Source organism: Amphiura filiformis, chromosome 20 (genome assembly GCF_039555335.1).
Source record: "Amphiura filiformis chromosome 20, Afil_fr2py, whole genome shotgun sequence".
NCBI classification, from domain to species: Eukaryota; Metazoa; Echinodermata; class Ophiuroidea; order Amphilepidida; family Amphiuridae; genus Amphiura; species Amphiura filiformis.
The window spans coordinates 48161090-48187411 of NC_092647.1; the positions used below are offsets into that span (position 1 = coordinate 48161090).

Consider the following 26322-nt stretch of genomic DNA (forward strand, 5'->3'; position numbering starts at 1 on the left):
TACGAAAATCTCGATTTTCTCGAGTCGATCTGAGTTGAAGTAGAAAACCTTTCTAAAACTTCTGTTTTTAGACTAATTTGTCGATGTATTCAGGGAAAAGTGGTTTAATGAAATTCTGTAGACTTATTCTTTATTTCTAAGCAACTCTGACAAATTTCCATTTTTTTTTATTTTCCTGTGAAATCACTGAAAGGGCCTTTAAGCTAAATTTTAGAATACAAAATAGACAATCTTTGCTCTTACCTCTACATGTATATATCCAAATTTGAACATCAATAGAATATTTTAAGCGTTGCAAAAAGTGCAATGCAGGCCTGGTGCCCTGAAAATCCTACATGCAAAATGGCAATTTTGTGTTACAGAATATTTTGAACAAATAGACCCTCGGCCCTTGAGATGCATTGCACTACATTGAAACCCCTGTTCATTTTCTTTTTTGGGGGAAGGGATATGATAAGGGGATGGTCCATATAATGTATGTGGGTAAATTATGATCAGTTGGTAAAAACCCTGTTCTTGATTTTTTTTACATTACAGACTCCGACATCGAGGACTCGAGACTTGCACATTGGGAACTCAGATCACAGGACACCAGGTTGAGGTGAATTATGCAGTACCGCTGACATTTAGTGGATGGTAAGTCACTTAGAAATCTGATCAATTAGGCCTACCACAGTACTATAAAAAAAACTTAACTCAAATAATAATAATAGGCCAAGGGGGAGGGGACAAAATATCCAAACAATCCTGCTGACCCATTACTAAAAATGACTTTATGGGCACAAAAGTGCTATTTTAATGTTATATTGAATCCAAATTTAGACAATAAATTGTGGTCTAAAACTGTTTAAGACAGTAAAGGTATACACATCCTGCACAAGAGCATTATGGAGAATGATTGGTTGCTACAAGAGGAAACCAAATATACATTGTAATTAAAACAAAGACAGTTTTACCAACCCAAAGAGTTACAATTAACAAGAAAGGAAATAAATACAATATTGTATTTGCATATATCGACTGCCTACAATGTACATTAGTACCCAGTTTCAACCACCGTGTATAAGTGGTAGCTGGTAGCTTAATGGTTAGAGTATCTGTCTAGTGACAGAAAGGTTGTGAGTTCAAATCTTGCTTTTTGAAGTTAGGTTGTGTGCTGGTCCTGATTTGTGTTTATTTGTTGCCTTGTTTAATTGTAACACATTGGGTTGGTAAAACTGTGCTTTCTCTAACACTGGACCAAATTGCACCTTACAACATTTGGTCAATGATGTCACAGTATTTTGAGGAGCAACTTGTCCAACCGTTCTGTACACCTCTGTCCTACATGTGCAGCAGATGAGAAATAATCAAAATCACTTTTTTTCTCAAAGCCTTCATCAAATTAGTAAATAATCTGTTGATCCTACCCCCCCCCCCGCTTTTTACATTCTCGAGCGCCGTGGCTCAAATAATCATGGTACAAAATGCACATTGGGAGTCGGCAAATCCCGGTACGCCTCTGTCTCACGCCCAGCAGTTCTAAAGAGTTGACAGCCCAGCGTTAGGTGATAATTTTGAACTACAATGATAATATCAGATCTTTGGATTGTACATTGAAATGGAAACCGCAGTTTCAGGTTGGTCTGAACCATGGAATTATGAAAAACGTTTTGGTCTTGTAAATTCTAAATTGTTGATCTTAAGTGTATAAAAGTATTTAGAATGAAAATGACCTGATAAATCCAACGGTGACGTCAGATTTATAAAAAAATGCTTACTTTTGGAGAAAATCATCCAAAAGTGTGATACAATTTATGTATACCGTAACTAATTATTTTTCAGTAAAAAACTTTTCTTTTGATTTTCAAAAACTAGGTATCCGATTTTTTATTTTTTTTTTTTTTAGAAATATTCGATAAAAATGGTGGAAATTTGACAGTTTCAGCCTAATTTAGGCAATACTGGTATAAATTTTGTTTTTGACAGAAATGTGATCATCTTGATTCCTACAATTTATGCAGCTCATAGTCATAATTAAGATACACCTTCCGCATATGTTTTACTAAAATCCATATATCAACCAATTATTTATCAATCAATGACTGCTCACTCAGTTAATCACTCAATTTAATTAATTAATCAAAGTTATTTCTATTTATCTATATCTTATTCTGATATTCTTGATCTGTTATAGAAACCAATTAATTGAATACTTCTTGAAACAGATTCATCAGGATCGTTCATAGTTCATTTGATTGATAAAGGTTCTTATTCAAATCCAATTAAAATGATACTATACTCACTCAGAAATATTTCAATTCCTATCAGGAATCTTGTTCACTCTGGTACTGGTGTTTCTAGATGTTTTAGAACCGCAACACTCTTGTCTGGTTTTGATGACGTCACCAAACTTTCTTGTTGCCGAGTATTTATGACCTGGTCATAAATTTTGTCCAGTCGGTAGGACATGTTGCTCACAAAAATTACGTCATTGGGTGGGAGGAGGCTCAGGTCATACTCATAGACCAAGAATCCGACAAAACTACACGTTGGCTAAAGGAAGCTATCTGGATCAGGAGTAGAGGAAAAGACACTATGAATAAGGATGAGGGGGCCTACCGACTGGACAAAATTAGTAGCAACAAATCGCTTCAATTGGGTCTTCATTTTGCAAAAGTTTCTAACTTCTGATGGGGGCACATCCCCCCTCAGACACCCCCCCCCCTGTGTCATATTGGGTCCGTCTATTGGGCACCCCACCTTTATACGCCTTGCTACGCGCCTGGCATTTACAAACTAATATCATATGAGGTAGCAATATATTTACACAATGTATACATGAGATATCATCAGATAGAGTGTTCAACACACTATGGGCAATTCCAATTGAAATCCATGCACCCCTATGGAAAAACTGACCTTAATCTCCCACTCAAGGAGCGTGAATATGGGATTATCTGACTTTTTTCACTAATAGGGCTAAAATGGTCCACCAAATCACTTCAGTTAGGTCTTCATATTGCAAAAGTTACTTCTGAGGGGAACATCCCCCTCACACACCCCCCTGCATAGTGGACAAACAAGTGGCAATTTTTGCTTCTCCTTTCGACATTTGCCAATTTAGGGGAAAGTGGGGTAATCCCGGGCATCTTTCGTTAAGGCTACACAGGTACAAGATTAAATGAAGTTCATCAGTGAAAATCATATCAATGCAAAGTAGGAGTAATGTTCTAATAGTAGCTAGTTTTTAAAAACTCAACATCTACAGTTAATAAGTTATAATTAAAAACCAAAATGGTAAAAAATGATGGGGTAATGCCGGACGCGGGGTAATCCCGGACACATGATTGTTGCCAAGAGGGAAAGTGGAGTAGGATGATAATCACCTATAATGTATTAGGTACTTCTGTTACCTCAAGCATACAACTATGGGGGCTGTTGTTGTTGTCTATATTTTGAAATAACAAGTGTCCGCATTACCCCATCTGTATAGAGACGCATGTGTGTCCGGGATTACCCCTCACGGTCCCGATTTAATTTTTCAGTGCTTGTTCTACTAATCCATTTTTAAGATACCAAAATTCATACATCCAGCTAACAATCAAGTATCAAACATAATTTTCATCCATACTTCATCTGTGTCCCTTGTCGCATTAACTGTCACCCAGCTATACTATAATCAGCTCTTAATAGGCAGGAATTATTCGGTTTTTGTTACTGCGCGAGTCAATAAAGTTCCAACTAACGTACACGTAAATCCACAAAAGCACAGGTCTTCACACAAAACGCAAAGCGCAGTTCACGTAACTGCTGCGCCTAGCTGCGTGTACGCCGTTCTATATCAATCCACGATGTTATGAGTCCCCGCCTATTAAGAGCTGATCAGAGTATAATAATCATTTTTCAGATAAAAAGTCAAAAATGACAATTTCTGTTTTTTCGTAATTTTAACAAAGAAAGACGAAACCCAAAGCACTGGTAGTATAGTACATGTGAGGTACACCTTGAGGTAGCTAATACCCTAAGGTAGTATAATAGTGCCACCCTTCTCCGTTTAGCTGCAATCAATGTGTCCGGGATTCCCCACAGTCCGGCATTACCCCACTTTCCCCTATGTTTCAACACAATTTATAGGCCTACAATAATAGGGAAAACTTTTCCACGAAATTTGCGCCAAATGCTTCATGGAACGCTCATTTCACAAATTTTTGGCTTTCTCAAACTAAAGTTTTACACAGTAGTAGTGCTAAAATGCATGGTCCAACAAATCGCTTCAATTGGGTCTTCATTTTGCAAAAGTTTCTAACTTCTGATGGGGGCACATCCCCCCTCAGACACCCCCCCCCCTGTGTCATATTGGGTCCGTCTATTGGGCACCCCACCTTTATACGCCTTGCTACGCGCCTGGCATTTACAAACTAATATCATATGAGATAGCAATATATTTACACAATGTATACATGAGATATCATCATATGAGATAGCAATATATTTACACAATGTATACATAAGATATCATCAGAGTGTTCAACACACTATGGGCTATTCCAATTGAAATCCATGCACCCCTATGGAAAAACTGACCTTAATCTCACACTCAAGGAGCCTGAATATGGGATTATCTGACTTTTTTCACTAATAGGGCTAAAATGGTCCACCAAATCGCTTCAATTAGGTCTTCATATTGCAAAAGTTACTTCTGAGGGGAACATCCCCTCACACCCCCCCTGCATAGTGGACAAACAAGTGGCAATTTTCTTGCTTCTCCTTTCGACATTTGCCAATTTAGGGGAAAGTGGGGTACTCCCGGCACCTTTCGTTAAGGCTACACAGGTACAAGATTAAATAAAGTTCATCAGTGAAAATCATATCAATGCAAAGTAGGAGTAATGTTCTAACTATAGTAGCAGTAGTATCATTATAATTTGATCTGAATAAGAACCTTTATCAATCAATCAATTAATTGAATAGTTGATTGTTTGATCATTTAATATTCAGATAACTAACAGTCACCCATCTTTCGCAGGCACCGTCTTTAGCGGTCAGTCTTTTCTTGATGCGGTACTGATATTTTATATAATTTTTTTAAACCATAGGTTTTGCAAACTTGATTAATTTATCCTTCAACTAAAAAGCTTCACTTACAAACTAATTCAATAAACAAACACTCTACTGTTGACTACAGGTTCTCCATAAAAACAGACACTGTTGAACACAGAATACATGCTAATGTTGACAAATTAGTTGATTTAACAATACATGTTAATGAGTTTCTACTATATCATGTAATAGTTGGTGCAGGGACCGGAGCAATGAGACAAAATTGAGTGTGCAAATGAAAAATGTGGCATTGTTATTTTAGGCTGAAAGGCATTTTCAATGCTTTTGGAACTAATTAACTTAATTTGACCCCTTAACGTAAACAAAAACAAAATTTGATGTTTTATTGAAGTGCGCATAACCTTGTAAGTTGTTCTTCACATCGCAAAAGTCTGTTTCCCAAAATAATTTAAACTGCAAAAGTTTTTAGCCTCACCAATTCACCAGTTTCAGTAATTTATAATTGATTTTACTGATTTATGTCATCATTGATGAAAGCCATATTGTAACATTTCCATGAGAAATAGAATTGTAGTTTTTTTGCTATTTTTATGCCAACTCATATGTCGCCATCTGCCATGTACTATACGTACAGTGTTCTGAACGTCGTGTCACAGAATTTGATTAATATTTTGATCATAAAAATTAAATGTCTTATTCAGTCATTTTATTCAAAATCTTGTCAAAACTACAACACCTAAAGTCTTGATTTTTGCAGGTTTATGTTAGTTTACTAAAGTACATAACAATTGTGTAAAAACTGAATTTTGAAAAATATTGAGGGTGTCCTCCTCAGGAAATGTTACAATATGGCCAAACTTTACCTTCGTTAATGGAAGGACTTAATGGGTTTGAAATTATGATCAATTGGTAAAAACCCTGTTCTTGATATTTTTACATTAAAGACTCGTACAAGGACATGGTGGACTTGTGACTCGGACATCAGGAAGTGGCATGCGACTTGGTAACAATCCAGCACTATCTTACATGAGATGGACTCCATTGCAGTACCGCTCACAGTCACATGGGATGATTAAATAGATGGTAAGTCATGTCTCTAATCATTGGTGATAATACATGCAGCAAGATGAGAAATTATTTAATAACTTTGTTCTCAAGACCATCTGCTGTTGATAACTCATATTGTATTTGGCCATTTGCCTATTACACGGTTTAGGTATTATGGTCTCAGGTTCTGCCATATGCGAGGAGAGCCTTGAACTGGCAATAGACATGAAAGGAAGTATTGCGTAACTCTATGCAATGTTATATTACTGGTTCAATCAATACCCATTCATGCATGCCAGATCGAGGCTCTCCTCACATATGGCGGAACCGTGCAATGGGTGAATTCCAGTTGTAATCCATATTCCCCTTATGAAAGACGTATACAGAGGCTAAACTTCAAATGGAGTCAGTCAGGTAATCCCATATTCATGCTCCCTGTGTGGGAGATTAAGGTCACTTTTTCCATAGGGGTGTATGGATTTCAATTGGAATATAGCCCATAGTGTGAAGTTGCTGAACACTCTGATGATATCTCATGTATACATTGTGTAAATATATTGCTATCTCATATGATGATATCTCATGTATACATTGTGTAAATATATTGCTCTCTCATATGATGATATCTCATGTATACATTGTGTAAATATATTGCTATCTCATATGATGATATCTCATGTATACATTGTGTAAATATATTGCTATCTCATATGATGATATCTCATGTATACATTGTGTAAATATATTGCTCTCTCATATGATGATATCTCATGTATACATTTGTACATTGTGTAAATATATTGCTATCTCATATGATGATATCTCATGTATACATTGTGTAAATATATTGCTATATCTCATATGATGATATCTCATGTATACATTGTGTAAATATATTGCTATATCTCATATGATGATATCTCATGTATACATTGTGTAAATATATTGCTATCTCATATGATGATATCTCATGTATACATTGTGTAAATATATTGCTATCTCATATGATGATATCTCATGTATACATTGTGTAAATATATTGCTATCTCATATGATGATATCTCATGTATACATTGTGTAAATATATTGCTCTCTCATATGATGATATCTCATGTATACATTGTGTAAATATATTGCTATCTCATATGATGATATCTCATGTATACATTGTGTAAATATATTGCTATCTCATATGATGATATCTCATGTATACATTGTGTAAATATATTGCTATCTCATATGATGATATCTCATGTATACATTGTGTAAATATATTGCTATCTCATATGATGATATCTCATGTATACATTGTGTAAATATATTGCTCTCTCATATGATGATATCTCATGTATACATTGTGTAAATATATTGCTATCTCATATGATATTAGTTTGTAAATGCTGCTACCATGGCTACCAAAGATGTACATTTCTTATTCAGTGGGTGTGGCTTGAATTCACATGATTTGATTGGTTTTTGGGTGTATAATGTCACACAATAATGGATAGTGATATAAGACAGCGCACACACGACCGGGCAACATCGGCGCTTGTTGATCCTCAATGATCACGCAATAGTGCATTCGCGAACTTTGAACATGGTTCTCTGGCGTAGATGTTTGTGACGGTTTCGTTCATTTAAAACAACAGGCATATCCTTACAAAAGTAACTTTATTTTTGATGCAAAAAAGCAGTTTTACTTTTAACTAGAGCAGTTACCGCACCGTAGCTGAATGAACCATGTGGCTTGGGCAGATTGTGGTATACCACTGTGCACTGTCACCCGGGGTCACACCTTGGCATTTTGAGATACACTGCGCACCCTCTACTTACCTCCCACGACCTGATCTATGCACAAAACGAAGTTTGGGACCACAAGAAACCCCCTGTACCACAGAAAAAGGTTTTGGCACCCCCGGAAGAACGGGGATGACAACGCCCAGGTGTTGGTGTCGCCCAACACTAACGAGATATCGCCCTCACCAATTCGTTTCTTGCGACCAACAAGGACGTGTTTACGCAGAGCTCCAATTTCTGTTGAGAAATATCGTAGCAGCGTGAGGCTTATTTCCGAGTAACGGTTACGCAAGTATCAGTAATCACTTCGGTGATATTTTCTGTAACTTTAGCAAGATTTTTTTTCCATTTGTGATGTTTTTTTCTTGCTAGTTTCTCGTAGTCTCTGTGGCCGAAGTGAGACCGCCCAAGTAAAATATTCATAGGTTTTCACTCGGCTCCCCCCTGGTAATTCCACTGGGAGGTCGCCGGGATTTTTTCTTGGCGATCTCCCCTTCTGGCCCGGCTACTTTGGCTTTCGGAGTCGGTGTTTTGATTCATTTTTCCCTCGCACATGTGGTAAGCCTAAAATTCGCGGTTTTTTCTCTTAATAGTGCGGGGGCCTATGTCAAAACTGTTCCCATGCGCACTCTCTCAGTAGTAGGGGATCTCGTGTTCACTTTTTTGGATCCCGTGCGCCTTTTCATGTTTTGGGTTCTCTGGCGGTAGAGGAGGGGGTTCTCCCCTTGGGGGAGTATGTGACCCCTTACAGGTTGACACTCTTGCTTATCCCCCTCCTCTTACGCCGGGGTCCATCCTCCAGTCCCTTCGGAGACGAGAGGGAGTTTACATGTTTTCTTGCCCTTTCTCCATTACAGGTAGTTATCAAAATGTCTAAAGAGAGTACTCCCTCCAAAGGCGTTGGGGACCAGAAGCAAACCTCGGCAGTGTGTTGCGTGCAAGGCATTCCTTGGGAAAGACGATGCGCATGAGGCATGCCTGCTTTGTAGGTCGTGCTCACCGGACCAACCGTGCACCATTGACCGTGACTGGTCCAAGGAGGCCTGGGCTAGGTCCCTGGCCCATAAGGTGAAACTACAGAAGTCTCACCAACGTAAGGTGGAGAGGCCTAGGGACAGGAACCGCAAACGCCGTTCTTCTTCAAGAGGAGTCGCCTGGCTCGGCGAAGAAAGTGTCCCTAGCCCCGCCAGCCAGGGAGTTTGTCCTCCGTCCCCTGGGTCCTCTAGCTCCAGGAGACCAGGTATGAGAGAGTCAATCTCTCTATCTGTCCCTCGGTCGGGCAGTCCCTAAGCCTTTTGGCTCCGCCCGCCCTTATGCTAGGAGGCTCGTGCCCTCACGGCGGCTCCCTGAGCGCTTCTGGCGTCCCGGTCGAGTGCCGTGGAGGTGGGTATCGGCCCGCATCCTCTGAGCAATGGGCTGGCTCGCGCCCGAGCGCCACTCTCGACGGCACCAGTTGCGGTCGGGTTGAGTGCCCCGGCGTAGGCGCTGCTCAGGCGTCCTCCCGTGTGCGGTCGACCTCAATGGTTCCACGGCTCGACCGTCCGGAAGGCCTCCCGTCCGTCCCAGGATGGTAGAGCGACCCCGGCGGCAGCCATGGTCCACCGGTCAACCGCTGGATCCCTTACGCCGGCCCCTGGCCAGAGCGTGTTTCGATCCCTCCTCTGCCCTAGCTGCTCCCTCGATGGTTGAGCATCCGAGATCCCAGAGCAGTCAATGCTCGGCATCTCAGGCTGAGGCACTGTCAACGCTCATCTCATCACTTTCGGACCCGTCCGGCGTTAGGGACCGCATGAACCAACTCATTGGTTTGTTAGGCAAAGATCCCGGTCAGGTGCCCTCGGCGGTAACCCGACCAGTGGGTCCAGGTTTGCCTTCAACAGGTCCGGATCCGCAGTCCGATGCGATTAGCATAGAGGCTAGCTATGATGAGCTTTCAGATGGCTCTCAGAGTCAGACGGAGGTAGAGTCTTTTTCGGGATTTTTCGACTCCCCAGGGCTGACAGAGAGGGCTCTGATATCCCGTTGGGGTTCATCGCGACCCGTCCAGTCATTCAGCGCCTTTCTCGGTCTCCCTCGGAGCTTCCCAACAACCCCCTTCGGTCGGTATTCCCTTGCAGAGCCAAGCACTTTGGCCAGACACGTTCACCGTGGCCGACCAACAGGGTCGATCCTACTCTCTCTCGCGTTTGGTCCCAGGCCCCTCGTCGTTTCCTCCGCCAGTAAGTATGACCCAGTCCTTCCTTCCGTCAGGCTCACAGGCTCAGATTCCACACCTTCCCCCGAGCTTAGCTGGCTCGACGTTCGCTGCAGAAACTCAAGGTTTCTCCTTACATTCGACCGCAGAGCGGTCGGGCCGCCTCGGTCCAGAGCGTGGCCCCAATCAGGAGCGATCTCGGTGGGGAGGGGTTCCTCAGCCCGACCCGGCTCCACCTGGACGGTACCAGTGGAGTTATGATCAGTGTCGAGGCTGGGGGGACCCTTATTCATTCCCAGCACCGACTCAAGGCTCCGAGGAGGACCAGTTGCGGAGAGGCTCCTTACTCCTAAGGTCTCGCTCCTTTTTTCGCATGCGGCCGTCCTATCGGACGCTAAGATGCGACTGGAGTTCGAGACACCTCCGCAACTGGCTTCCGACTTAGGATATGCGGCAAAGCCAGCTAAGCCCCCCAAGTCAATGCCCTTCATCCCCTTATCGCGTGACATCAAGGCACTCACCACGGCCGTACAGGATAAGGGTGAAGTAGACCGCCTCCCGTGGCTGGCACGGGCGTTCCCCCACGTTACAGAGGATGTGGCGTTCTTAGAAACCCCCCTCTGTCCGGAGGCGGCCTATCGCCAGATGGAGCGGGATAAGGGGACCAAGTGTCGCCCGGAGAGCTCCCTCCCCTCAGGAGTTGAGGGAGCCCCCAGGCAGGCTGGACCAAAGGCGCCCCACAAGGTGCCTCCTGGGATAAAGCCCGGGATGAGGAGCTACGGTCCCTGGAGTCTCTCGCCAGAGACGGGCTCCGCATTTCCAATGTCCAACAGCTCGTCAGCGCTCATCTAGCACGGAGCTTGCTGGACAAGGAAAGGTCCTTGTCTCCTGAGGCGACACTGAGGGCGGTACATGTGCTGGCTGACCTCAATCATCTCTCAGCGGAGCATTTCGCTCGGATTTCAACTCGGTCTGTCCTGGCGCGCCGAGCCTTGGTCGCCCAGGCGCTCAACTTCTCGGACAAAAGAGAGTTGAGGTCTGCTCCGTTGGTACTGATCTATTCGGCGGGGCCTTTCCCAGGCTGACCGAAGATGAACGTACCAGACGGAAGGCGGCTAAGGAGGCCAGCCAACCAAAGGCACCGGCCACATCAGCGCCCAAGCGGTTTCGGTCCAAAGGTCAGACAGCCAACCCGACCTATATCCAGGTGCCCCAGCAGCAGCAGCTGGTTGCTCAGCAATTTCAGCAGCAGCAGCAGCAGTATCCTTCCCTCTTGCAACCGTTATTTCCGCCAGCCACCCATGCCCCCTCTGGCCCCGTGGCGAGGTGCAAGAGGCGGCAGGCGGAATCACAACCGCAATCGCAGTCGCAAGGGAGGACGAGGCAAAAGTGACGGTGCCGGTCGTAACGACCCGTCCGCCTATGGCGGACGCGGTCGGGACGCCGGTTCTGACTCCTTCCGGGACCCGACCGCCCGCTCCCAGTGGGTGGTCGCCTCCTTGCCAGGGCTTGGCGGGGGTGACCTCAGACCGATGGGTCCTAGAGACAGTGTCTCTAGGCTACCAGATCGAGTTCACCTCCCGTCCTCCTCGGTTCCGGGGGTTCGAGTCACCCGTCACCGCTGGATCCCTTACAGAGGGAGGCCTTGGTGGGGGAGATCGAAGCTCTCCTAACAAAGAGAGCCATCACACCTCTCCCCAGGGCCTTCCAGACAGGCCATTACTCCACGCTCTTCCTTACCACAAAGAAATCCGGGAGTGGCGCCCAATCCTCAACTTGAAGCCCCTGAATGCCTACATCAAGGCCCCACGCTTCCGGATGGAGACGCTGGGCGGTGTTATCTGTCCTTCAGCCAGGCTGGTGGGGAGTCACCCTAGATCTGAAAGATGCATACCTCCACGTACCAATCTGCCAGTCAGACCAGAAATGGCTTCGCTTCGTGTTCGACGGTACCGCCTTTCAGTTCCGGGTCCTCCCCTTTGACCTCTCCACGGCCCCCGGACATTCACTCGACTGGTCAAGTCGGTGGCAGAGTTTCTCCGGAGGAAGGGGATCACGATCTTCGTCTACCTAGACGACTGGTTGTTGGTAGCCCCTCTCCGCAGTGTCTGCGCCAGGATGTTCAGGGGTGTGCAGGCTGGTAGAGTCCCTGGGGTTTATCATAAACCACCAGAAGTCTTTTCTCTCCCCATCTCAGTCGCCTCAGTTCCTAGGGGCGACTATAGACTTCGCCAGGGGCCGGGTTTCTCCTATAGACTCGAGGATCGCCGACGCTCGGCTCTGCGCTCTGCAGATCAGGCAGGCAGCATCGGTCCAGGCTCGGTCGTGGCTTCGCCTTCTAGGGCTGATGGCCAGCCTCATAGATCTGGTTCCAGGCTGCCGGCTATGCACGAGGAAGATACAGTTGTACTTCATCGGACGGTATCGAGCGTGGCGCCATCCTTTGAGCCTCGGGATTCCGGTCCCTCGGCATCTCCTCCTCTGCCTCTCCTGGTGGATAGGTCAGCCGAGTGTTCAGATAGGCGTTCCATTCCCGAAACCCCGCCCTTCCCACGTCCTTACCACGGATGCATCCAAGTCAGGGTGGGGAGCCCACTTTCAGGGCGCCAGGCTCTCCGGGCGTTGGTCGAGGACTCAAGCTCGGAGACACATCAATCTCCTCGAGCTATGGGCCATTTTCCTCGCCCTCCGCCAGCTGGGTCTACGGATTCACGGCCTGTTCATCCTGGTCAGATGCGACAGCATGACAGTTGTGTCCTACATCAACAGGGAGGGGGGCACCAGAAGTCCCAGCCTTTGCAAGGAGACGGTGTCCCTCCTCCTGTGGTGTCTACGGAGGGATATTTCCCTCCGTGCGGAGCATCTGGCCGGGGTAGACAACACCCTGGCCGATTCACTGTCCCGAGGGGGCTTCAGTCATCCACGCGCCTGGCCCAGAGGGGAGCGTCCAGTAGAGTGGCATCTTCATCCAGCAGTCTGCGTTCTATCTTCCAGAGGTTAGATCGCCCGCATAGTCGACCTGTTCGCGTCTCATCGAACCACCAACTTCCGACCTACTTCTCCTGGGGCCTAGACCCCAGGCGATAGGCAGAGACGCCATGCGGGAGAGCTGGGAGGGCGATTGCCACGCCTTCCCTCCCATTGCTCTGATCCCTCGGGTGCTGGAGAAGGTAGCCCGCTCTCCAGGCTGTATTCTCCTTCTAGTCGCTCCTCTCTGGCCCAAGCAGTGGTGGTTCCCCCGCCTCCTGGACCTCCTAGTGGGGGAGCCAGTCAGCCTTCCTCGCCGTGGGGATCTTCTGTCCGTTCCGTCACGCCAGCAGGTTCAGATGGGAGTGATCAACAACCTCCATCTGACTGTTTGGCGTATTTCCGCCAGTCCTACCAGGCGGCGGGACTTTCTGAGTCGGCTGCGCGCCGCTGCAAAGGCAAGGCGACAGTCGACTCGACAGACTTACGATTCGCGACTTCGCCGGTTCTACAGGTGGTGTGCCGGTCGAGAAATCGACCCCCATTTTGCCCCTGTAGGCGAAGTCGCAGACTTCCTTACAGAAGTTTTCCACGGCGGCTGTATGCCTCGGACCGCCCAAGCGTACAGGACGGCCATAGCAGCGGTCCATCATGGCTTTGGGGAGGCATGACTGTCTCCTCTAGTCCAGCCCTCTCCGCCCTCATTAAGGGCATGTTCTCGGAGAGGCCCCCAGCCCGTTCCCTGGTTCCGGAGTGGGACCTCCCGTTGGTGTTATGATATCTAGCAATCCTTCGAGCCCATGGAGGACCTCTCGCTGCAGGACCTGACACTAAAGACAGTGTTCTTAGTGGCAGTGGCCTGCGGTCGGCGTTGTTCTGATATTCATGCTCTGTCGATCGACGAGCACCATCTACGCTTTACCAACCGGGGTGTCTCCATCCTGCCTAGGACCGGTTTCTTGGCCAAGAACCAGACCATGTCATTTACTCCTTCCCGGTGTTCCTCCTGATCTGGTCCTGGTCGCAGGACAGGCGGAGAAACCGTCATGTCCCGTTAGGGCCCTTAGATCGCATTAAAGCGCATCGAGAAGATCAGGGGGACATCAGGCAGCTTTTCATTACATCGGCCAGGCCATTTAGGCCGGCCGCTAGGAGCACTATCAGCCACTGGGTTGCCTCCGTCATCCGTTGCGCCCACCAAAAACATCACGAACGGATGACGGGTCCTCAGACACAGTCACAGTCACAGGTCAGGTGTCACGACATTCGATCCCAAGCAGCATCTTGGGCTTTCCACTCTGGGGTGTCCCTGAGGGAGGTGCTCGACGCAGCAGGCTGGAAGAGCCCCACCACCTTCCAGTCGACCTACCTCAAGGACGCCCTCGCAAGTCATTCAGCTGTAGGTACTTCAGCACTGCTTGCAGGCCGCCAGGGATCGGATCGAGGACGTTAGGTGAGTCTTGGGTTGGGTGGTTTTTTTTTTTTTTTGAGCGGAGTTTGCACTGTGTGCCCTCCTTACCTCTCACGACTTTCTTCCACCTCCTTGCTCTCAGTGGTATTCTGTGCATAGATCAGGTCGTGGGAGGTAAGTAGAGGGTGCGCAGGGTATTCCCCTCTCAGAAGTGAGAGGGACATACACAAGCGCCATCGATACTTACCTCCCACGACCTGAGCCCTTCCCGCTTTTCATGCGTTCCACCCCTCAAGAAAGTCATACGTTCTCACACGTGAGGGTCGCAAGAAACGTGTGTTGGTGAGGGCGATATCTCGTTAGTGTTGGGCGACACCAACACCTGGGCGTTGTCATCCCGTTCTTCCGGGGTGCCAAAACCTTTTCTGTGGTACAGGGGTTTCTTGTGGTCCCAAACTTCGCTTTGTGCATAGATCAGGTCGTGGGAGGTAAGTATCGGGTGCGCTTGTGTATGTCCCTCTCACTTCTGAGAGGGGAATAGAGACCCAAAATAGGAATATTTACCAGAGTATAATGAGGATTAGCACCCCCGGTGGGGAAATTATTTTGAATATGTTCTGTACTTTTTGGGGCGCCCTCTACGGAGGCGCCCACAATATAGGCATGAGTTTGTGAAAAGCTTCTAATTTCACTCTTACTAGATTTACTCCGCAATTGCTTTGCTAAAATTATGCCCTTGCTCAGAAATAAAACCACAATATGCTTGGATTTTATTTTATTATTGTTTTCTGATATGCACGGGATAAAATGGTGTGAGTATATTCTTTGTTTAAAATACAAAATTAATGGATTTATAAAAACACCAAATAAATCGAGACCTTTGACCTTTGTATGGCTTAACCAGTTTAGCGCCTCTTAGAACCCCATAGACGGTGACCAACATCATGGACTACAATAACCTAATCTCAATGGCATAGTCCAATAACCTCAAATAAACAATCATAGTGCAAAATTTGACATAACTTGCAGAGTATGAGTTTATGTACCCAAAGTTTCAAAGTCATTCAATGAATGTTGTATAGTTGTCCTTGTTTAATATGCTGCAGCATGGTAGACATCTTATCAAGATCAAGATAGTGATAGTGATAGTGACATAACAATTAACATGCTTATCTTACCAAGGTCTTATCTATCTGCATGTAATTGAAAATATGTGTATTTGTTTTAAGTATGAAAGAACTGGCTCCTTTTGCATGGAAATTAGAACAAATTACTATACAAGCTGTATCAAAAAGTTTGGTACCCAGCAGTTTTGATATTTTGTCAACACTTAAATAACATTATGTTAAAATATCTGCACCTAGCAAACACAGAAATATTCTTACAATGTTTTTTACAAAATGTTTTAATAACATTTAAATGTTGGGTTATATAAAGGTCGTGAAAACATTATAAAACTTTATTTAAAATATTTTGGGCAAACCAAAATAACATTCTGTTTAGAATGATTTGTACCAAGTTTTCACAAATGTTTTTGGAATGTTATTAAAACGTTTTTATACCCTTTATATAACCCGACATTTAAATGTTTTCTGTAAAACATTTGTGTTTGCTGTGCAGTAAATTACCAACAAATGTTATTTAATGCTATGAAAACGTTTTATACTCTAAATGTACCCTTTATATAACCAACATTTAAACGTTTTCTGACAACCTTTTATAACCTTTTGCGAATGATGTTGAAAACGTTTTGTGTTTGCTGGGTAGCTACTTTTATGAAGAATGAATGTTCTGACACCAAAATTGTCTGATTTTTCATATTTTGAACCGTAATTAATACAAACATTAGAAAAAGAAGAAGAAAAAAAAAAAATCCCACGGCGACCGACCCAATTTTGACAATTCATTTGAGAGCAAGCAAACAATTTTTTTTATTGGCCTAAGATCAAACAAGGCAGTGACTATGTACCCGAACGGTTTTAGCTTCTATTTATATTATTTATTAACATAGGACTATTTGTTTGTGATATTTCAAGTGTTTTAAAAATTCAAAATAATCCCATTCAATTACCCGGTTAACGATGGAAATTTACTGAATTTAGAGAATGCACGCCATTCACCACCTGATTGGGTCATGAAGATGTTTGCTTATCTTAATGGTACAAGACAGAAAGGGCAAAGAGACAGAAATTTAGAGTTTTAAATTAGAGAGTTGACAGGAAGTTGTAAGAGTTAAATTGTTATGGACATGATTGGTGTAAGCGCTTGAAAATGTTGAATGTCAGGTCAAAGTCATCCGAGGTGAATTAAGTAATGTCGATCACAATTCTGCGCCAAAATTGTTACAGGTCATCTGAGGTGGACTAAGTATATATATTTGGATTGTCAGAACACCTTCCCCAATCAAACACATTTCTCGTGCATTTGATTATCTTCTACTCTTCCCTAGAAAAATCATTATAATACCAAATCTACACACCATGGAATTCACCATCACATCCAAGCTCACATTTAAAGGAATTTTTATTATCTTTGTCATTTCACCCCACTTGGGTGGGGGTTCATACCTTCTTGACATTTCAAGATATGAAAAGGACCCACAATATGAATATTAAACCAGGTCTAACGAGGAGTGTCACCCCGGTAGGAAAATTATGTTTATATATTCTATTCTTTACTATTTTCTCTTTCATTTGACACCACTCGGGTGTCATATATGGAAAAGGACCCAAAATAGAAATATTGACCTGGGTCTTATGAGGAGTGTCACCCCCGGTGGGGAAAATAATTTTAATACATTCTTGCATATATTCTTGGCATTTTGAGATATGAAAAGGAACCAAAATATGAATATTGGCCCAGGTCTTATGAGGAGTGTCACCCTGGTGGGGAAAGTATTTTATTATATTTTTTACTCTGTTCTCTTTCATTTGACACCGGTACATACTTTTTTTTTTTTTTTGAGATATGAAAAGGACCATATGAATATATTGACCCAGGGCTTAATATGGGTGCCACCCCCGGGTGGGAAAATAATTTTATTATATTCTTTACTTCTTCCTCTTTCATTTGACACCACTTGGGGGTTCATACCTTGGCATTTAAAGATATGTCCATTTCAGACCAAAAGGTTGGTAGTAAGTAACATGCACTAATATAGGCTGATACCATTTCATGGTTTAGCAAAAATTCCACTAAAACTGAATAAGAATGAGAATGAAAGATAGCATTTTGTCTTTTGCCTATCCAATATCGTGTCAAAATGGATGGGATGGACAATATTTTGAGTAGTGGATGCTGGCGCAGTATATACCATCTACTGAAGATAGCTCAAATTACATCATGTGCATGCTTTTATCTACTGATGATATCCTGATACACAACGTGGACAAAAGTTCAAATTGGGTATCACTGTAACAAGGTTCATGAATTGAACAGTATTGCTGTTTATACTTTTACCACTGAGAATGCTCATTCATATAAATTGTCACAAAATGAAAGGTTCATCTTGTATAATCATAGGCCTATTACTTTTTAAACTTTTAATTTGAATTTCTTTGATCTTTACAAAAATGTCTCTATGTGAGTTGACCCCAAATAATGTTGGGCTTATGTTATCATTTAAATGGTTGCCTGGTTATTTCTTTCATTTTTTGCCTGTCTGGTTCTTTGGCTGTCCCGTTCTTCGGCTGTTCGGGCAGAAGCAAATTCATTAATCCACTGTGCAGCTCCAATGTAATAACCAATCAACTTAAGACTTGGTGTATTGTGATAGGATATGGTGGCCTGATAATTTGCTGTATAGTTTTGTATCATGTTATCAGCAATAATTATGTTTATGAATTAACGAGCTTATTTGCATATTGTATTTACAAACCTTTGTTATTACACACCTTTGTGTGGGGCCACCTTAATTACGAACCACTTAATTCTAGTTTAAAGTTGTGTGTGTACCATTCAGTGGCAGCGCGTAGGGGGCATTGGGGGCAAAGTGAATTTCAGGGGTGGGGGGAAATCATCAAATTTTGCGCACAAATGCCGTAAAGTGGAAAGTTTTGTAATTTTGGGTTTTGCTGGGGGAAACAGGGGGCAAGAGTTCTGACTGGGGGCATTAACTCTGAAATTGAACATGACAATGCAAATTGCACCCAAATTGTAAATTACCTATATGTTTGAGATTTTTTATGTTTAGAATAAAACGGACCATTTTTAAATTTCGTTTTGACCTATTCAACCTTATAACTCCTGAACTAAGCACCGTAGAAAAATATGACATTGACTTTTTTGTACCCTGTGAAGAGAGGAACAATTTGAGATACACTACACATGATAGGACTATTTTTATTTTTTTTCCCCTTGTGGGACTACCACAGGGGCATAGGAATTGTATCCTTTCAGGTTTAAGGATGTCAAAAAAACATTGGTTCCACAAATGTAGCAAAAGAAAATTCCAAGCCATAGTGCCCTATACCTGGGGGTGCAAAGCAAATCAGTGTGCTATCTCCTGTCTATAGGATTAAATCTAGACAGATTTCAATGGAAAAATGGCCAGGCTAAATTTTTGGGCAAAATGTTCTCATATTCAAAGCCCGGGGGGGTCACTCTTGCACAAAAGTGCTACCCACCAGCGTTCGACCACCTCTGAAATGCACCCTTAATGGCGAATTTTCACATAACCAAATTGCACCCCTTAATGGCGAAACACATGCAAAATCCTACACTAAATGGCGTAGCACTTGAAAAACCATACCCTTAATGCCGTCAGCTGAGAAATATCTACCGTAATTAATGTCAAATTGTATTATATATGCTATTTAATTGTTTTTTTATATTGTGCAATGTATTGGCTGCGATATGCATTTTAATAAACCTTGAATAATAATAATAATTATACCCTACGTGGCGTAAACAGGAAAGTGAGCTAATTTGATACCCAAGGTGTCTTTTTGATGTTGCAGACCTAGAGATACTAAAGAAAATATGCACAAAGGTAACAAGAATCAATTAAAAAAGTGGTGATTTTTCTCAAATTAGTGCAAACTCACTCAAACAATAATATTACTAACCCTAAACGTCTAAGGATTTTGGTGAAAAACGACCCCTAAATGGCGATGCCTACTGAAAAAGTACCCCTTTTTCAAAAAGACGTTGATGACGCTGTGTAGTCAAAAACATACCCTTTTAGATGTTTTTCTTGTACGCGGGTGTGTAGCAAGTCAAGTAGTGAGTGACCCCCACCCCCGGATTCAAAGCTCTCGCAGTTAAACGCCAACAATACCAGATGAATCTAATGATTTAGATGCCAAATTATCGAAATAGGTTGACCTGAGAATTTTCTTTTTTAAAGGCACTCAACCGTTAATAACTTAAAATGGCATGGCTACATCACTGGAGGAGGAGCGGGGTATGAACAAAGGAGGTAGTTATATTTCTTTTGCTGCATATTCAAGTCGACTTCCTCACAGGTCAGATTTAGTTTCTGATAGTTGTATAATTAGCATATCATTCAATCACTTCCGGGATCACTCTGTGATTCAGTTTTGGTTTTAACAGTAAGGTGACAAAAAATAAAACCATGTTCTACAGGCCCGACCAACCCAGAATTTACATTTTCCTAAAATCATGTAAAATCTGCTGTCTTTGGGCCACTTGAAAGGTCCGTCAGTGCATGGGAGCAGATGTACGGTGTTTTGTGTATTTAGTATGCTCAGAAATTGGCTGGAAACTCTTCACTATATAGGCTGCACCAATCGGGAGGGAGGTGAGGGTTTGGACCAAACTTGGGGAATACAAAATCCTGGTTTGCAAAGGTCAAAATATTTTGTACACAAAAAAAATCAAATTTGCTCACCAAAGTAATTTTGAACATTCACTTACTACCCGCAAACAACTAACATATAGCATTATGGACTCATGCCCTCAGTTCTCACCCTCCCCAGTTTCTTTGACTAGGTGGGGAGGGCTCAACATTTCCATTCTTAGCAATTTTTTTACAATGTCACTGAAAGATTGTTTCAGTCAAAATCTGTCTCAGAAACGGAATTCTAGATATGCATCAAGGTGTGAAGGTGTTATCATCTCATCCCCAGTTCTGGCTCACTTAATAGATGGGCACTTGACTCTTGAGCTTGAATAAAAAGCCTTGCTAATGTTCTTTACATCTTTCTAGTTTAGTTTGTTACGATGTTATATAACAGCAACAAGCTGCTAATACTACCCATTCAGCCATCTTCTTTCTTTAGATCCATCCAATCAGGTTCTTTCTTATGCCCCATAACTTATCAGTTGTTTGTTGTTGCTGATGTGATATCAGTAGTCAAGTCAACAGAAACAAAAACTGTTGGCCCAGCTCTGCTCTGTTGTTATTCTAATAGCACTGTGGTGTCAAATCATAGATAGTGAAGAAAAATTTATGGTCAAATGCATGTAGTTCAGGCGTGCCAATTATAAACTATATACCAAAATTCTTCAGTGAAGGATACCAATATTGACAGGATTGAAACCCAAATTGCCCGGCATTCATAGTCTAGAGGAGCACGCAATTGGGCTTTAATATCAATTAATGGAATCCAGCTGAATCAGCTACATTGTATATACTTTTCTTTACAAGCAGGCAAGTACATATCCATCAAATATCTCTTTCATCAGTTTTGTGTGGGATAATATTTCCATTTTCATATCTCAGCTGTTATAACATTATTCCAAAGATGCATCTCATTATTACATCTATGTATATTTTGCTAAAGATTGGTTAAATGTGATACTTCTTCTTCTTCTTCTTCCTTAACATGCTTATCTTACCAAGGTCTTATCTATCTGCATGTAATTGAAAATATGTGTATTTTGTTTTAAGGATGAAAGAACTGGCTCCTTTTACATGGAAATTAGAACAAATAACTATACAAGCTGTATCAAAAGTTTGGTACCCAGCAGTTTTGATATTTTGTCAACACTTAAATAACATTATGTTAAAATATTTGCACCTAGCAAACACAGAAATATTCGTACAATGTTTTTTACAAAAAGTTTTAATAACATTTAAATGTCGGGTAAAATAAAGGTCGTGAAAACATTATAAAACGTTATTTAAAATATTTTGGGCAAACATTTTTTGTAAAAAAAATTTTCAACCCCAAAATAACATTCTGTTTAGAATATTTTTGGAATGTTATTAAAACGTTTTTATACCCTTTGTATAACCCGACATTTAAATGTTTTCTGTAAAACATTTGTGTTTGCTGTGCAGTAAATTACCAACAAATATTATGAAAAAGTTTTATACTCTTAATGTACCCTTTATATAACCGACATTTAAACGCTTTTCTGACAACCTTTTATAACCTTTTGCGAATGATGTCGAAAACGTTTTGTTTGCTGGGTAGCTACTTTTATGAAGAATGAATGTTCTGACACCAAAATTGTCTGATTTTTCATATTTTGAACCTTAATTAATACAAACATTAGAGTTTGCTAGTAATAAAAAAAAAGAAATCCCACGGCCGACCAACCCAATTTTGACAATTCATTTGAGAGCAAGCAAACAATTTTTTTATATTGGCCTAAGATCAAACAATTAGGCAGTGACTTTGTAAACATGAACAAGGCCATGTTTTTGAGTAGTATACTGATAATGATAATTGCAGTCACACACAGCACGCTAATTAAATCTGCATAAAAACCGCTTATTTTGTAAACAGATAATACTCTGTGATTATTTATGGAAGAAAGTTAATGGAACTGCTCTCATTGTTATTTATTAACATAGGCCTATTTGTTTGTGATATTTCAAGCGTTTTAAATATTCAAAATAATCCCATTCAATTGCACGGTTGACGATGGAAATTTACTGAATTTAGAGAATGCACGTCATTCACCACCTGATTGGATCATGAAGATGTTTGCTTATCTTAATGGTACAAGACAGAAAGGGCAAAGAGACAAATTTAGAGTTTTAAATTAGAGAGTTGACAGGAAGTTGTAAGAGTTAAATTGTTATGGACATGATTGGTGTAAGCGCGAAAATGTTGAATGTCAGGTCAAAGTCATCCGAGGTGAATTAAGTAATGTTGATCACAATTCTGCGCCAAAATTGTTACAGGTCATCTGAGGTGGACTAAGTATATATTTGGATTGTCAGAACACCTTCCCCAATCAAACACATTTCTCTGGCATTTGATCATCTTCTACTCTTCCCTAGAAAAATCATTATAATACCAAATCTACACACCATGGAATTCACCATCACATCCAAGCTCACATTGGGCGTCACAAAACAAAAATAAAGGAATTTTTATTGGATATACAATGTGATGAAACCATGCCTGCTTCAATAGTGAATCAGACTTATGCCCTGTATTGTAATTGACAATTGACAAATACACTATTTGATTGACAGTTGCTGGGCATTTTCAGTACACCAAATTTATCCAAGCTGATTTAGCCAGAGCCAAAATCACCTGCTTCATGCAACACCAAGCACGCAAACACGCTGTTTATTATACACAACAAATTGATTATTATTTAGTAATTAGTGCAGTATGGCTATATCGATCAAATCCTTATATGATATTACAATTACTTAAAATTACTACAAAGATTTCTTTATGCTATGATTACTAAGCCTGGAGATCTTGATTGGCTGACACATTCTGATGAGATTCCGTTGATGATCTCAGTTCCTTGCCCGGGTTCCTTGATCTAAGATCCGGCAATGTCCAAGATCCTGTTTATCCAAGGTAAACCCTGGTTTACCACAAAGTTCGATGTCCTGATGTCTATGGTCTCACTATCCTAGCTGCTGTGCTTTTGTTTTCCAAATGGTCTTCTCATATGTTGACCATATGCTCGTCTCTCTGAGATCTCTTGAGTAAGCTTTCTGCCCGGGATTTCTGCTCCACTTGTTAGTCCAGCAAAATACCACAGTTCCTTGATGGAGATTTTTCAGTCTGTCGCTTATTTGAGTTTCCGTAATTGAGCACTATTGGCTCTACTACCACCTCGACTGGATTATTTAATTCTCTCCAACACACACACAAGAACTGTGAACCGAAGTTTGAAGACTTCACACAATATTGGTAACTTTGTACCAATACTGCCCTGGCTAACATTAGTTTCACAGGGTTCCCTCTTAGAATTTCAATCTCCCATCTTAATCATTTCCAATCCAGGCTTTATATATCATTTCTTACTATTCTAGAATAATCTTCCCTAATTATAGCATATTACAGCATATTTATTTGTGTGTATAAATGTGACCCGCTCTGACGAAACCCGCCATAAGTTGCACTTAGCCATTTTGAGATGCGGCGAGTCAAATTTGGGAAAGGCTAATGATTAAAATTGATATTTTTGAAATTTAACAGTTCTCGAAGTAAATTGTATAAATGATATATACTTTAAGTGTTGTGTAGCTGGGATGAAAAGTGTACTGAAAATGTTGACCTTTTGTATTGAAGATTTTCTTTTAGTGTGTAAACTAGGCAGAATTTGTGTGTATGTGTATAACCTAGGAAGAAGTTTTTTTTAGTCAAGTGGGTGAAATAATTTTTTCTTTGCATGCATATATTCAAAGTTTTTTCTTCAAAAACCATGCCGCCTTAAAATAAGGAGCGCCCCTTATGATTGGTTTTCGTGTAACTTTCATGACTTCTAATATTGAGTCTCTTTGTATCATTACAGATCCATCACTTGCAGTGGAAGCAGTATTTGTTGTTGAGATGAATCAAATGAACAGGGATGTCTTCAGTATACCAGGACAATTAAAAGTAAGTGCACAATATATATATATAGCCACTCAGTGGTTTCACGGCAGTGGCGTAACTAGGGTTGGTAGCGCCCGCAAAATTGGTGCCCCTAGCCCCCCAGGGCTAAGGATACATAATGGCGCCCCCCAATTCTTGAATCAATTGCACAAATTTTTTGGACAAATAAGGCCTACCACTAATTAAATTTGATTACTGGAAGTAATTTTGATTTTCATTGCTTGTAGGGGAGCAGAATCGATGCTGAAATGGTCAATTTGGCGCACCCTAAGGGTGGCGCCTGGGGCACATTGCCCCCTGCCCCCTAGTTACGCCACTATTTCACAGGCTATCCAATTTCTCTGAGAAAATTTAGAAACATGTGCTTATGGAAATTTGGCGAAAAATGAAAGCTATTAAATTAAAGCCCATTCAGTGATCCCAGTGAAGTGTAAACAATTTAAATCGTTTATAAATTCAGAAAAGTAAAGGATATGTCAATAAAATTGTCATTGACAAAGCTGAGGCCCCATTCAAATACATGTAGGTAATTTCTCATTTAAATAGTTGTTAGACTAAAAGCTCTTACCCCAATGTGTAATGGATTTATTTTTTCTCATTTTTTTTCAATCGATATGGACAAGTTTTGGGGCAAGTTTGCTAGTAAAATTATATCTGTTGTGAAATGTTTAGTGCCATGCTTTTTATGGGAAAGATTAATGGACTTGTATTTTTCTTTTCAGTAATTAAATAAAAGAGGGGAGAAAAGTATAATGTGCATGATTTTACTAACGGGCAGGAGAGCTTGAGTCAAATGGTTTAATTAAGATAATTAAGATTGCATGGCCTGAGGTCTATCCTCCCGACAACGGGCTAGACCGGCAGCAGTAGTGTAGTCGTTAGGGAAAGCTCACCTGAGGTCTATCCTCCCGACCATCGGGCTAGACCGGCAGCAGTAGTGTAGTCGTTAGGGAAAGCTCACCTGAGGTCTATCCTCCCGACCATCGGGCTAGACCGGCAGCAGTAGTGTAGTCGTTAGGGAAAGCTCACCTGAGGTCTATCCTCCCGACCAACGGGCTAGACCAGGCATAATGCCACAGCGTAATGTAATGAAGTATATTTAATGTAAGAGAATATTAGGAATATCTATGTCTGTCAGACCAGTTATGAAACAACTGCCATTGGTATGTACATGTATCACCGAACCAATGCTGTCTGTGGTGAGGAAAATTAGTGGGCGGGCGTTAAATTTGTTTACTTTTACGCAATGTACCTATATGGTTTAGAAGATCCACATTTTGGTAAACTTATTCTTATTTCTTAAGCTCACCTGAGGTCTATCCTCCCGACCAACGGTCTAGACCGGCAGCAGTAGTGTAGTTGTTAGGGAAAGCTCACCTGAGGTCTATCCTCCCGACCATCGGGCTAGACCGGCCGCAGTAGTGTAGTCGTTAGGGAAAGCTCACCTGAGGTCTATCCTCCCGACCAACAGGCTAGACCGGCAGCAGAAGTGTAGTCGTTAGGGAAAGCTCACCTGAGGTCTATCCTCCCGACCATCGGGCTAGACCGGCAGCAGTAGTGTAGTCATTAGAGAAAGCTCACCTGAGGTCTATCCTCCTGACCAACGGGCTAGACCGGCAGCAGTAGTGTAGTCGTTAGGGAAAGCTCAACTGAGGTCTATCCTCCCGACCAACGGGCTAGACCGGCAGCAGTAGTGTAGTCGTTAGGGAAAGCTCACCTGAGGTCTAACCTCCCGACCAAAGGGCTAGACTGGCAGCAGTAGTGTAGTCGTTAGATAAAGCTCACCTGAGGTCTATCCTCCCGACCAACGGGCTAGACCGGCAGCAGTAGTGTAGTCATTAGGGAAAGCTCACCTGAGGTCTATCCTCTCGACCAACGGGCTAGACCGGCAGCAGTAGTGTAATCGTTAGGGAAAGCTCACCTGAGGTCTAACCTCCCGACCAAAGGGCTAGACCTGCAGCAGTAGTGTAGTCGTTAGATAAAGCTCACCTGAGGTCTATCCTCCCGACCAACGGGCTAGACCGGCAGCAGTAGTGTAGTCATTAGGGAAAGCTCACCTGAGGTCTATCCTCTCGACCAACGGGCTAGACCGGCAGCAGTAG

The 26322-nt window shown here is 42.4% G+C and overlaps 1 long non-coding RNA gene across 1 annotated transcript in view; it reads left to right on the forward strand.

Annotated features, from left to right (window-relative positions):
* Window positions 1-545: 545 nt before the first annotated feature.
* LOC140142757 (uncharacterized) overlaps window positions 546-26322 on the forward strand; it is a 57470-nt gene continuing 31693 nt past the window's right edge. The window contains exons 1-3 of the long non-coding RNA XR_011857575.1: window positions 546-636; window positions 5988-6126; window positions 24138-24223. This is a non-coding gene — a long non-coding RNA (uncharacterized lncRNA). The remainder of the gene's footprint in view (window positions 637-5987; window positions 6127-24137; window positions 24224-26322) is intronic.